Below are 15364 nucleotides of genomic sequence, written 5' to 3' on the forward strand. Positions count from 1 at the left end.
ATTTAATGTGATTTCTGCCCTTAAAACGCTGCTTTGCGTCAAATCCAGATTTTTCCCCAGAACTTTTGGCATCTATCCCACTCATCCATGCCCCCCTCCCGGTGTTAGACCCCTTGAAACATCTTTTCCATCACTTTTGTGGCCAGCATAAATGTTTCTAGTTTTCAAAGTTCGCATCCCCATTGAAGTCTATTGCGGTTCACGGAAGTTTGCGCAAACTGAACCTTTTGCGGAAGTTCGCGAACCCCGTTTGCAAACCTAAAATCGGAGGTTCGGGCCATCTCTACATCAGAGGGCAATACAAAAGCTTTTTATCTATAGCAGTGATTCCCAACCTTTTCCGGCCCGGGGAACACTTTCTGACCATATTTTTCTCCGGGGAACGGCGGGGGGCGCGCGGGTGTTTGCGCGACCTAGTGGACAGTGCCGTGTGTAGCAGGCTATGGGGGGGGGGGGCTGGGGTGCGGCTGCATAGCTAGCATTGTTGCCCCAGTATAGGGAGTTTAGTTGCCCCAGTATGGTTAGTATAGTTACCCCAGTATAGTGCCCCAGTATAGCTAGTATAGTGCCCCAGTATAGCTAGTATAGCCCCAGTATGGATAGGTAGTGCCCCAGTATAGGTAGGTAGTGCCCCAGTTTAGCCAGTAAAGTGCCCAGTATAGCTAGTATAGTGCCCAGATAGCTAGTATGGTACCCAGTATAGCTAGTATAGTGCCCAGCATACCTAGCATAGTGCCCAGTATAGCTAGTATAGTTGCCCCCAGTGTAGCTAGTTTAGTTGCCCCCAGTATAGCTAGTTTAGTTGCCCCCAGTAAAGCTAGTTTAGTTGCCCCCAGTAAAGCTAGTTTAGTTGCCCCCAGTAAAGCTAGTTTAGTTGCCCCCAGTACAGCTAGTTTAGTTGCCCCCAGTACAGCTAGTTTAGTTGCCCCCAGTATAGCTAGTACAGTTCCCCCCAGTATAGATGCCCAGGAGGGGGGGAAGCAGCGCTAGAAGGAGGGGCAGTGGAGGTAGCGGTGGGGAGGGGGGAAATATCCCCCCCTCCCTCACCTGGGACCCCTCCTTCTGCTTCTCTTCCCCTCCATTTAGCGGTGGCAAGTGCAGGGCGGCTCGGCGGCGGGGAGACATGCACAGACTTACCACTTCTGCGTTCCAAGCGCCGGCAGCGTCATGTCGTCAGATCTCCGCTTTCAATGCCGCCCACTGCTCTTCCGCTAATCAGGAAGCACAGTGGGCGGCATTGAAGGCGGAGATCTGACGACATGACGCTGCCGGCGCTTGGAACGCAGAAGTGGTAAGTCTGCGCATGTTTCCCTGCCGCCGAGCCGCCCTGCACTTGCCACCGCTAAATGGAGGGGGAGAGAGGCAGAAGGAGGGGTCCCAGGTGAGGGAGGGGGGGGATATTTCCCCCCTCCCCACCGCTGCCTCCACTGCCCCTCCTTCTAGCGCTGCTTCCCCCCTCCAGCGTACTGGACGGCACACCTGGCACCATGCCGCGGCACACTAGTGTGCCGTGGCACAGCGGTTGGGAATCACTGATCTATAGGGTTGTACAATGGACAAGGGGACATGATTTGCATATGGAGCAAAAACGTTTTTGCCATCTATTTAGAAAGGGGTCCTTCACAGTGAGATCTGAAAATCTGCAACATCTCACCTCAGGAAGTAGTTATGGCAAACTCTATATCTGCATTTAAAAATCCACAGCTATAATTATTAGGTAATTCCTGGAAGAGTTGATCCAGGGATTTATATGACTGCCATCTGGAATTGGGAAGGAATTTTTCCCTGTGAAGGCTAATTGGCCTAGGCCTTGTAAGGTCTTTCACCTTCCCCTGGATCAACTTGGCTATGTGCAGGTTCAGGATGGTGTTTATTTATTTATTACTAGCTGGATGCCCGGCGTTGCCCGGGTATGTATTTGGCCGGTGTTGGCTCCGCCCACTTTTCCTAACCCTAACACACAATTACTCAATTACTTAATAACCAAGTGTGTGAGCTTTGCGGTCTTTGGCATCAATAATTTGCATTGAAATAAAATCAATCTGATTTTCTGAATTTTAACCCCAATCACCCAATGGCCAAGTGTACCAGGTGCAGGTGATTAACAGTGCAAGAGGCTTGTGCCATTAATAGTGCAAGAATGGCAGCAATTAAATATCCCCCTTAAAAATCAATAGATTGATTTTGGTTAGCTTTTGTACGCTCCACCCACTTTTCTGAATATTAATCTCAGTCACCCAGTGACCAACTGTGCAAAGTTTGAGAACCCTACCGTTAACAGCGTAAGAATGGCTGCAGTTTACATTTTTGCAATAAAATTTGTATTTTTCTCCACCCACTGATTTCCCGATGGGTATGTATTTGGCTGGTGTTGGCTCCGCCTACTTTTTCTAAACCTAACACATAATTACTCAATGACCAAGTTTGTGAGCTTTGCGGTCTTTGGCATCAATAATTTGCATTGAGATTAAACAAATCTGATTGGCTGTTTTTGGCTCCAACTCTTTGTCTGAATTTGAACCCCAGTCACCCAATGACCAACTGTACCAGGTTTGAGGCTTGTGCCATTAACAGTGCAAGCATGGAAGCAATGTAAATATTCCCTTTGAAAATAAATGGGTGAATTTTTATTGGCTTTTATAGGCTTCACCCACTTTTCTGAATATTAATCCCAGTCACCCAGCGACCAACTGTGCAAAGTTTGAGAACCCTACCATTAACAGTGTAAAGGCTCATACACACATCAGACCATAGTCTTTGGAAAATGAAAGATCACAGACCAATTTTACCCCCTTTCATGTAGTATGAGAGCCATACCTACACAATCTATTCTATGGAGCTGAACTCCCCATCAGAAATCTTTGCAAGATGCTGCACACACAGATGCTGTAGACATTCAAAAGATCAGTATCTGCAAAAGATCTGTTCCTGCAAAAGATCCGTTCCCGCAAAATGCATTCATAGTCTATGATATCTGCAGATCCTCATACACACCTTGTTTAACAGACATTCATCTGCAGATCAGATCCACCAGGGTGGATTTTTAGATCTGCAGATGATTGTCTGATCTGCAGATGAATGTCAGTTAAACAAGGTGTGTATGATGATCTGTAGATCTCATAGACTATGAATGCAATTTGCAGGAACGGATCTTTGGCAGGAACAGATCTTTTGCAGATACTGATCTTTTGTGTCTGTACAGAATCTGTGTGTGCAGCATCTCGCAAATATTTTTTTCTGATGGGGTGTTCAGCTCCATAGAATAGACTGTGAAGGTATGGCTCTCATACTACATGAAGGGTGGTAAGATTGGTCTGTGATCTTTCATTTTCCAAAGACTATAGTCTGATGTGTGTATGAGCCTTAAGAATGGCTGCAGTTTACATTTTCCAGTGAAATTAGTATTTGTCTCCGCCCCCTTTTTGGTTATGGGAATACAAAGTACCCTATACTTTATTCCAGGTAATGTACGATGTGTGTGCCAAATTTCATTCAAATCCGTTCAGCCATGTTTGCGTGATCGAGTAACAAACATCCAAACATCCGAACTTTCCCAGTTATTATATTAGTAGGATTATTTCATTTTTCTGGTTAGACTTATGGACGGATGTCTTTTTTTCAAGCAAACTACGTAACTATGTAAACATTCTATCTCCAGATCAATTATGAAACATCGGACCCTCTCCTGAATGATAGAAAAATGTATCCAACTTTATACCGGCTGTTGCACGATCATCAAGTCTATTATGCAGCTATGATAAAATGTTTGCTACATTTTGGATGGAACTGGGTTGGAATGGTGACACCCGGTGATAACGTTAGTGAGATGGAGCTACGTGGACTGAGGAAGATGATGACCATTCATGGGATCTGCATCGAGTACGTGCTGACAATTATTGATGACTTGAAAACTACTAAAACTAATATTGACATTTTCAAGAAAAAAACAGCTAAGGTTGTAATCATATGCAGCATTTACTTACTATCAACATATCGTTTTCTGTCGGACATCAACAATATTAGCTTGAATATCACCTTAATTCTCCACGAGTCTTGGAAACATGTATTGCTTGTAGAACAAGCTCCACATGAGTCAATAAACTGCAGCTTGATGTTTGTAAGGTATACACAGAATAGGCTTGAAACAAATGCTTTCATTGGAGAAGTCCTCTCATCCACCCACCCACCGGACCCGATACGGGATGAGCTCTGGTTTCACAGATTTCATTGTCTTTTTTCAAATGTAAAGAAGAATGTTATCTTTGAGCGCATGTTTAACATTTCTGGAGTGAACTGCACTGAAGCTGATTATGGTCATATTAGGGCATATTACTCCAAACTGGATATGACGGTGAGAAAGTCTTTCTATACAATTATTGCAGCCTATATGCTGGTTACAGCCCTAAGGAAAGCGTACTCTATGGCAAGTGCATCTAGAAAGTACGGAGTAAAGGAAGTGGTAAGTTCTATTATTGTTATTTTAAAACGCAAACATATTGTTCTTTGTTTTAAGCTTATTTCTGTTTTGCCTGGATTTACTGTATTTCATGCATCACTAGTGATGAGCACACATTTTGCATATATGTAATATCACATTGAAATTTGCAATTACGATGTTAAATTTTGGTTAAAAAAATCATAAATAATTACATCTGTAATTGTAATAATTCATAATTTTGCATAATTTGAAACTACTTCAGCCTTCAGTCGTTTTTCACCTTCTGCATCGGAGCAATATTCACCTCCCATTTATTCACCAATAACTTTATCACTACCTATCACAATGAATTGATCTCTATCTTGTTTTTTCCTCCACCAATTAGGCTTTCTTTGGGTGGTACATTTTGCTAAGAATTATTTTTTTTTCTAAATTCATTTTAAGTGGGAATATTAAGAAAACATTGAAATATATTCATTATTTCTCAGGTTTAGCCATTATAGCTTTAAAATAATACATGCTACCATCATTAAAACCTATGCAGTTTATTTGCCCATTTGTCCCGGTTATTACACCATTTAAATTATATCCCTATCACAATGTATGGCGCCAATATTTTTTTGGGAAGTAAAGGTGTATTTTTTCAGTTTTGCGTCCATCACTATTTATGAGCTTATAATTTAAAAAAAAAAAAAAAAACATTAGTAATATACCCTCTTCACATGCATATTAAAAAAGTTCAGACCCTTAGGTAACTATTTGTTTTTTTTTTTTATTGTATTTTTTTTCATTAAAAACTGTATGTGGGTAACTTTTGGTGTGGGGGATAAACAGTGAAGTTTAATTGTGAAAATGTGTATTTATTTAATAAAAAAAAAAAATATTTAGATGTTTTACTATTTGGCAACAAGATGATCACAGTAATTTTTTTTTTCAGTCCTGGAAGCGAGCACTCTCACATCTAGGAAGTATAAGGAGGATGGGAAACTTTTTTTTTTCTTCAGAAAGATTGTGGCTTCTCAAAGAAGCCATCGGTCTGTCTACCGGGGACTCAGGGGAGGACTGGGACCTTTTGGCCTGGAGGGAAAACACAAACTAGAGGCCCAGTTGCATGGCAGCCCCAGCCCAAATGACAGGTAAAGCATAAATGCACAGGGACTGTGGGGCACATAATACATATTGAGGGACAACGGCCATGGTTTCCATTGCGTTCATAGTTAGTTATTATTGCACTTCACGACCACATCGGCCAGAGATTTCCCAGCATCTCAGATTGAACTACTTTCCACCCGAAATAAGTCAAATTGTTGATTGAGCATGCTTGTGGCGGCACAGATTTTTCATCCGATTGAATAATAATGATTGAAGCGGTTGGGGGATCAGCCAGCCCTAAATAATTAAATGAGAGGCAGCCTGGGGGGAAATCTCCCCCTTTCCCCTCTGGCCAGTCCTCCCCTGCGGGGACTTAGGATTCTCTGGGCTAACGGGCGGTGGCACAGGAGCACACAGCAGCGCAGCAGAAGCCTTTTGGATGTGACAGTCATGTCCAAAACACTACAATGTTTGATGTAATTTTTACATAATTTTGTGCTGACTTAAAAAGAGTCTGAAGCCTACAAAAATACTGTTTTTTACTTGTCATTTCTCTTTTGCATTAATGCTGAAACGCTTCATCCACACGGCTGAATGCTCAATTAACCTCCCTGGCGGTCAATTAAAACCGCCAGGGGGCAGCGCAGCACTATTTTTTTTTTAAATCATGTAGCTAGCCAAGCGCTAGCTACATGATAGCCACTGTGCAGCGGCATCCCCCCACCCTCTCCGATTGCCTCCGGTGATCAAGCCATCCGGAAATCCCATTCTGAACGGGATTTCCATTAGGGCTTCCCCCGTCGCAATGGCGATGGGCGGGATGACGTCACCGACGTAATTGATGTTGTGACGTCAAAGGGAGTCCTGATCCACCCCTCAGCGCTACCTGGCACTGATTGGCCAGGCAGCACATGGGGTCTGGGGGGGGCGGCGCGGCGGGTAGTGGCGAATCGGCGCGGAGCAGCTGCGAACGGGCAGTACACACAGCTAGCAAAGTGCTAGCTGCATGTACCCCAAAAAATTATGCAAATCGGCCCAGCAGGGCCTGAGAAATCCTCCTGCGCGGCATAGCTCGAGCTCAGCTAGGGCTTACCGCCAGGAAGGTCAATACCCCCAAAATCCTGGGGCAAAATTCCACGACTTTCCAGGTCATGGATTTTGTTGCCCTGGGGAGGCAGAGCTTTGCGCTGTAGCTCTGCTTCCATTTAAATCAATCTCTGCAGATCTCCGCCTCTCCCTGCCCCTCTCAGTGAAATAAGACTGAGAGGGGTGGGAGGAGGTGGAGATCCGCAGAGATTGACGCAAGTAGAGGCAGAGCTACTGCACAAAGCTCTGCCTCTTCCAGGAAGGGGCCCCAAAATTTGCCCCAGGGATTTCAGGGGGGGGGGGATTCATTGAGCTTACAGCCGCGGGGATGCAGCATTTCAGCTATGGCATTAATTCTGAAGTAAAATGACAAGTAAAAAAACAGGTATTTATGAAGGCTGCAGACTCTCTTTAAGTAGTTAATAACACAGCATACATGCTATTGTCACCAAATTTGCTACATATGTTAAGGAGTAGAGATGTCGCGAACGGTTCGCCGGCGAACGGTTCCTGGCGAACTTCAGTGGTTCGCGTTTGCCTACCAAAGGCGAACTTTCTCGGAAGTTCGATTCGCCCCATAATGCTCTATGGAACGGAACTTTGACCCTCTACATCACAGTCAGCAGGCCCATTATTGCCAATCAGACTGCACTCACGCCTGGAGCCCCACCCCCCCTTATAAAAGGCAAGGTCCTTCAGCCTTTTTACTCACTTGTCTGCCTACACTAATTAGTTAAGGGACAGCTGCTACACACAATCTGCTAGGGAGAGTTTAATTAGGCTCTTGTATATTACTCACTACCTCCAAGCCTTCTATCCTCTTCCATCCTACCGGAGGGAGGAGGGTCTCATCTGCCAGCAAATTATAGTATTTCAAAAGCCACTTTACATACCGTGGCTGGGAATTGAATCCAGGTCTCATTGTGTGGTGGGCAAGTACCTTAACCACTGTACCACAACAGTGCTAACTGAAGCTAACTGAAGCTAACTGAAGCTAACTGAAGCTAACTGAAGCTAACTGAAGCTAACCTTGCTTTTACCATTTATGCTCAATCCAAGAGAAACATTAGGTTGCTTAAAGGGAACCTTAACTGAGAGTGATATAGATGTTCCCTGTTAAACAATACCAGTTGCCTGGCAGTCCAGCTGATCTCTGTGACTGTAATAGTGGCTGAATCACACCCTGAAACAAGCATGCAGCTAATCCAGTCTGACTTCAGTCAGAGCACCTGATCTGCATGCTTGTTCACGGGCTGTGGCTAAAAGTATTAGAGACACAGGATCAGCAGGCGATTCAGGCAACTGGTATTATTTAAAACGAAAATCCATATCCTTCTCAGTTTAGGTTCCCTTTAAGGAATATGTATCATAAAAGCCAACTCACATTGGCTGGGAATTGAACTCAGGTCTCACTGAGTGGTGGGCAAGTACCTTAACTGCTGTACCACAACAGTACTAACTGAAGCTGTCCTAGCATTTACCATTTATGCTCAATCCAAGAGAAAAATTAGACAAGACAAACAACATTTATAACACGTTTTTCTCCTGGCGGACTCAAAGCACTAGAGCTGCAACCACTAGGGCACGCTCTATAGGCAGTAGCATTGTTAGGAAGACTTGCCTAAGGTCTCCTACTGAATAGGTGCTGGCTTACTGAACAGACAGCGCCGAGATTCGAACCCTGGTCTCCTGTGTCAGAGGCAGAGCCCTTAACCATTACACCATCCAGGCACTGCTTAAGGATTTGTAGCCAGGCATGACCTTCCCTTTTGTGTTCAACAGTTGTCCAAAGAGAACCCCAGATAGCCAGGTCGATTCATCTCTCTCTCTCTCTCTCTCTCTTGTATTTTTGAGCATAAATGAATTGAGCATAAATGGTACATGGCTACAAATCCTTAAGCAGTGTCTGGATGGTGTAATGGTTAAGGGCTCTGCCTCTGACACAGAAGACCAGGGTTTGAATCTCGGCTCTATCTGTTCAGTAAGCCAGCACCTATTCAGTAGGACACCTTAGGCAAGTCTTCCTAATGGTGGCCATACATGGCACAATTTTTTCATACAATCTTACCATTTCTATGTAGTATAAGGGTAAATTAAGTGAATATACTGAAAGGATAATTTAGGCAGTTCCCTTGTATTACATAGAAATGGTAAGATTGTATAAAAAAAATTGTACCATGTATGGCCACCATAACACTGCTACTGCCTATAGAGTGTGCCCTAGTGGCTGCAGCTCTGGCGCTTTGAGTCCGCCAGGAGAAAAGCGCAATATAAATGTTATTTGTCTTGTCTAATTTTTCTCTTGACAACTGTTGAACACAAAAGTAAAAGGCCATGCCTGGCTGCAAACCCTTAAGCAATGTCTGGATGGTGTAATGGTTAAGGGCTCTGTCTCTGACACAGGAGACCAGTGTTCGAATCTCGGCTCTGTCTGCTCAGTAAGCCAGCACCTATTCAGTAGGAGACCTCAGGTAAGTCTTCCCAACACTGCTACTGCCTATAGAGCATGCCCTAGTGGCTGCAGCTCTGGTGCTTTGAGTCTGTCAGGAGAAAAGCGAGATATAGATATTATTTGTCTTTTCTAATTTTTATCTTGGATTGAGCATAAATGGTAAATGCTAGGCTAGCTTCAGTTAGTAGTGTTGTGGTACAGTGGTTAAGGTACTTGCCCACCACACAGTGAGACCTGGGTTCAATTCCCAGTCATGGTATGTAAGCTTGTTTTTTAACCTCTTTAGCGGTTATCCACTTCCGGTGGAAAAAACAAGCTAGAAGCAGTTATCCCGAGCTAAACTCATGGTAGCCGCTGGGAGGTTTATGCAGAGCAATGCAAAAAGCATTTTACTTTTAACTCACCTCCCGGGGGCCGCCATTCTTCTTCCTGTCCCCTGAGGCTCTGCTTCCCTTATTGAGATTGCCATCTGTTGTCATGATAACAGCTGGAAATTTCACTATAGGGTTACAGCGCCACTCGGAGGACGGAGGGAAAGCTGCAGCACAGGATCCCAGGGAGATGAGTGAGTGCTAGGCAGCATGATTTTTCCAGGTTTTAGGATCTAAAAGTGTAACGATTGGTGTCAGCACACAGAGAATATCAGATGTTTGATGATCTGCAGTATCACCAACAATACAGATGTATACCTGATTATTGATGATCTGCAGAATCACCAATAATACAAGTATGACTAACCTCTGGACACCCAATGAGTGTAAGTGCTTGGTGCAACTGAGGGGCTATCTCCCGTGGAGCGAGAGACACATATGCTACTGCAGCCAGTGACCACCTGAGAGGCAGGTGGTCCTTGACTGTGCAGGGACTATCTCTTTAAGCGGAGGAGATAGAGATCTACTTGCAGCCAGTGATTCCCTGATAGATTGGAATCAGACTGTACTGCAGCCAGTGGACTCCTATGAGGTAGAGGCCACTGGCTGGACTGCAGGAAGGACTCTCTGTGGAGCAGGAGGTCCTTGCAGGTAACTGACACCTGGTGGATTAGTGTCACGGGTATTACAGACAGACTGAGTGATCACTCGAGGGATGAGTGACAATCAGAAGGGTCAAACAGGCCAGGTCGGCAACACATGAGCAGATAAGGTACAGTGACAGAAAGCAAGAGAGCGGTCAACAAAGCCAGAGGTCATAACATATATTAAGCATAATCCTAGTCTGAGGTGTGAGGTCCTTGGTCTCGACACCCGGGAACTAGTCTAAAGTATAACACAGTAATGACACAGTAATCCTATGCTTGGGTGTGAGGTCCTTGGTCTCAAAACCCTGGAACTGGTCTAAAGTATAACACAGTAATAGCACAGTAACCCTATGCTTGGGTGTGAGGTCCTTGGTCTCAACACCCTGGAACTGGTCTAAAGTATAACACAGTAATAGCACAGTAACCCTATGCTTGGGTGTGAGGTCCTTGGTCTCAACACCATGGAACTGGTCTAAAGTATAAGACAATGGTGACAAAGTAAACATCAAGAGCGGAATCTGGCTAAGTGTGAATTCCCAGTTCCAACTGGTTCTAACACACTGTAGGATCTGACTGAGGTCTGAGTGCTCACACGTAAGTATTCGCAACAGCAAACAACCATCAACTGACAAGCAAGATCTATTTATACTACAATGTTCCGCAGCGCCGCCCTCAGCCACTCAGCCAATCAGGAGTTCCTCCGGGATCAGCTGATCTTCCTGATCAGCTGATACCTCTCCTGCTGGCATAAAGGTCCTGTCTTCTGGCGAGCGCGCGCGTAACTCTCCATCTGTGTGCACCAGAAGGCCCAGGCAAACCAGACACATGTTGCTGTGCGGAAACCGCCGGTCTGAACCGCGTGGCGGCATCTCCTCTATTCATTACATTACTCTGCAAGGGAGAGTCATCTACTGCTGTGACCAAAATCTGCTGGTCTAATGGAAATAAGGGAATCCCTAATTTCTTCACGAAATCGTAATCTATGAAATTAGCCGCAGAACCAGAGTCAACAAAAGCTTCTGCGGAACTGGTCCGACCCTCCCATGTAATAGAGCAGGGAAGGAGCAGACGAGTATTGTTTAGATGTAAAGACTGCTGGCCTATGGTATGACCTCTGACTACCCCTAGGCGGCAGTATTCTCCTGACTTTTTAGGAAAATTCTGGACAACCTTGCCCTCCTCAGTATCATATAGATCAAGTTTTTCTGACCTTCTGTAACTCTTTTTCACTTGTCTCAGCCCCGAGTATCCGATTTGCATCGGCTCGTCTGGGGGTGACGAAGGGAGAGAAGAGTCGTATGAGACAGACCTTAAAGCATTCCTACCACGAATCTCTTTCTGGTAGCGCAAGCGGCGATCTATCTGCACGGCCAAAGAAATTGCCTCGTCGACAGATTCGGGTTCAGGATGTCCTATCATCACATCATGGATTGTATCCGACAATCCTGCCAAAAAACAGTCTAATAATGCATATGCTCCCCATCTAGCTGACACAGCGCACTTCCTAAACTCAGCGGCGTAATCCTCAACCGATTTATGACCCTGCCTGAGCATCTTGAGCTTCTTTTCAGCAGTGGAAGAAATATCCGGATCATCATATATAATGGCCATGGCCTTAAAAAAATCCTGAACTGATGATAACGCCTCAAGCCCTGCATACAGGTTGTAGGCCCATGTTTGGGAATCACCTGACAACAGGGTCTTTATGAATGTTACCCTTTGAGACTCAGTTCCTGACAAAGTAGGCCTCAACTCAAAATAACAGCCACAAAGATGTGTGAGACCGCACACTAGCGATGTCGGGGAATGGGCGTGCAGCGGATCCACCCCTGTACCCACAGGGTATAGCGAACAGTTTCTCCAAGATGATCCGGCACAGCTCTTTTAATCAGAAAATTATTTTATTGGATCACGAAAGTACAAACATTAAAGCTGCATAGTGGCTGCATAGTGGCTGCATAATTGCTGCCATTCTTGCACTGTTAATGGCACAAGCTTTGTGCACTGTTCATCTCCTGTACCTGGTACATTTGGTCATTGGGTGATTTGGTTTCAAATTCATAAAAGGGGTGGAGCCACAGCCAATCTGATTTATTTTATTTTAATGCAAATTATTGATGCCAAAGACCGCAAAGCTCACAAACTTGGTCATTAAAGCGGTTTAACACCCAGCATTACAACTTTGCTTTAAAAGATTGCTTACAGCTTACAAACTATTATGCCAGATTTTTTTTTAAGCAGAAATTCACTGAATGGGTTAAACATGACATTTTAGTGTTGGATTTAACTAGGAATCCGCATCCGTTCTTATCTTTTAGTTACAAATGTATCTTTATTTGGAATACAAATAGACCTTTGAAAAGCCTGCCGGGGAAGCCCTCTTTGTTCTCTCAAAGCAGTGTTTGTTTGTTACATTGTAGATAGATACATTTGTAACTAAACATGCAAGCACGGAGGAGTATTTCTTGCTAAATGCAGCACTAAAATGTCATGTTTAATCCATTCAGTGAATTTCTGCTAAAAAACAAAATCTGGCATAATAGCTTATAAGCTGTAAGCAATCTTTTAAAGCAAAGTTGAAATGCTGGGTGTTAGACCACTTTAAGTAGTTAAGTAATTGTGTGTTAGGGTTAGGAAAAGGGGGTGGGGCCAACACCAGCCAAATACATGCGTCCAGCTAGTATATATATATATATATATATATATATATATATATATATATATATACACACTGTACAGTGCTGTGGAAGATGTTGGCGCTATATAAATAATAATAATAATACTGTAGTTGCCGTTTAGTAATCCGGCTTTGTAAGTAATAATTGACAAGTTTCAATTTCCCATTATTTTAATTTTTGGGTGCCTCCATCTACTCCCTCCTCAGAATCTGGCTTCTCTTCATGCAATTGTCCTACTGTGAGAAAATGCGGAAAAGCCGCCGCGTGTACTGACAGCAAGGCGGCTGATTTTGCGTCCAATGCGGCGGTCTGCACGCGGAAGTGTGCATCAAGTGACATGGCAGAACGCGGAAAAGCCGCCGCATGTAACGACAGTAAGGCCACTGGTTCCGCGTCCAGCGCGGCGGTTTGCACGCAGCAGCATGCAGCTAGTGTGGCTGAGCCTGTTAGTTCACACAGGTTTAGGAATACGCGCGCGCGTGCTGAAAGGCAGAACTTTTATGATGGCCAAGGAGGAATCAGCTGACCAGGCCGGTCAGCTGACCTCAGAGCTGGTAGCCATTGGTTGATCACTTCAGGGTGGCGCCAGAGAGCAATGCACTATATATGCTTACTGCTGGTCACTAGTGTTGGGCGAACAGTGTTTGCCACTGTTCGGGTTCTGCAGAACATCACCCTGTTCGGGTGATGTTCGAGTTCGGCCGAACACCTGATGGTGTTCGGCCTTTTAAGTTCGGGTTCGCCCCAAACTACTAATTGGCCGCCGAACAGGGCCGAACAGGGCCCTGTTCGGCCGAATACTGCCCCCCTATGGGGTCGCAGGCATAAGGGGGGAGCACCGTACAGTAGTACCGTACTACTGCTGAACCGCCCGCTGCCCGGCCTCCCTCAACGCGTCACTCTCCGGACTCCTCCTCCTCAGTCACTCACTTCACAGTGCCGCCTACTGCCAGCCACCCACTACCACCGGACCGGTACTTCCTGAAACTTTTGTATGGGGAAGCGGGCAGAGGGGGGAGCGCTAGCGGAGGGGGTGGGGGGAATTTCCGCCCCCCCCCGCGATCGGGGCATGCTCCACCCTTATGCCTGCGACCCCATAGGGCCCCCAAAAGCGGGATGTTCGGGGAGTTCGGGGTTCGGCCCGAACATGCCGAACATTGCGGCCATGTTCGGCGAACTTTCCCGAACCCGAACATCCAGGTGTTCGCCCAACACTACTGGCCACTCTCAAGTTGTCTGCCATTGCGATCACTACGTGGAAGCACTCAGACCTTAGTCAGATCCAACAGTGTGTTTGAACCAGGAGGACCTGGGAATTCACACTGAGCCAGATTACTTGTGTTGTTATTCTGTTATACTTCAGACTAGTTCCAGGGTGTAGAGACCACGGACCTCACACCCAAGACTAGGGAACTTGTGTTATCATTCTGTTATACTTCAGACTAGTTCCAGGGTGTAGAGAGCACGAACCTCACACCCAAGACTAGGCATTGTTTGATATGTGTTATGACCTGTTGCTTTCCTGACTATCCCTCTGCTTTCTGATTCGGTACCACGCATATCTGATATCACGTTGCCAAACCCTGCCTGTCTTGGATACCGAATCAGTCTTCTGTCTTTATACTTTATCTGTCCGCGTGTTGCTGACCTGGCTTGCCCAACCTCGAGAGCTATCTCTCTCCATTAAGAGATAGTCTCCAAGATCAGTCAGTGACATCCACCTTCAGGTGTCACTCACTCTCTAAGAGCAGTATTGCCCATACTGCCTAAGATCACCTGCTCAGCAGGTGCGTTACTCAAAGTTATACTGTTACACCAAACACTCACGATTACATACAGGTGTCCAGAGGTTAGTACTATATCTGTATTATTGGTGATTCTGCAGATCATCCATAATCAGGTATAGATCTGTATTCTTGGTGATACTGCAGATCACCAATAATCAGATTCTCTCTGCGTGCAGACACCGATCATTACAGAACGGCAGACCAAAACCAAATGGACGCACTGTATAGTCATGTTGAAGTTCTGACCACTGCGGTAAACAATCTTGCCGGGTTAATTTTGAACCAACAGACCCAGATCAGCCAGCTATTTGGGACTAGTCAGGAACTTCAATCAGCTATAAACTCAGTGCGATCTCCTCCTAGCCCAGACATACGTATGCCTGTACCTGAAAGGTTTTCTGGTCACAGATCTGACTTCCAGAATTTTAGAAATAGAGTGTTATCATACTTTGAGTTGAGGCCTAATTCATCTGGAACCGTGGCACAGAGAATTACGTTTATTAAGACTCTGTTGTCAGGGGATTCCCAGACCTGGGCATATAGTCTCCCGACAGGGCATAAGGCCCTAGCCTCAGTCGAGGAATTTTTTAAAGCTATGGCTATAATTTATGATGATCCGGACATTGTCTCCACCGCTGAGCGGAAGCTCAAGAATCTGCGGCAGGGTAAGGGTCCGGTGGAAAATTATGCTGCTGAGTTCAGGAAATGGGCAGTTTCAGCTAGATGGGACTCATTTGCACTTCTGGACTGTTTTTTGTCAGGGTTGTCAGATGCAGTCTCTGATCTAATGATGGGTCATCCTGAGCCGAAGTC

The sequence above is a fragment of the Hyperolius riggenbachi genome, chromosome 1, assembly GCF_040937935.1.
Source record: "Hyperolius riggenbachi isolate aHypRig1 chromosome 1, aHypRig1.pri, whole genome shotgun sequence".
NCBI lineage: Eukaryota > Metazoa > Chordata > Amphibia > Anura > Hyperoliidae > Hyperolius > Hyperolius riggenbachi.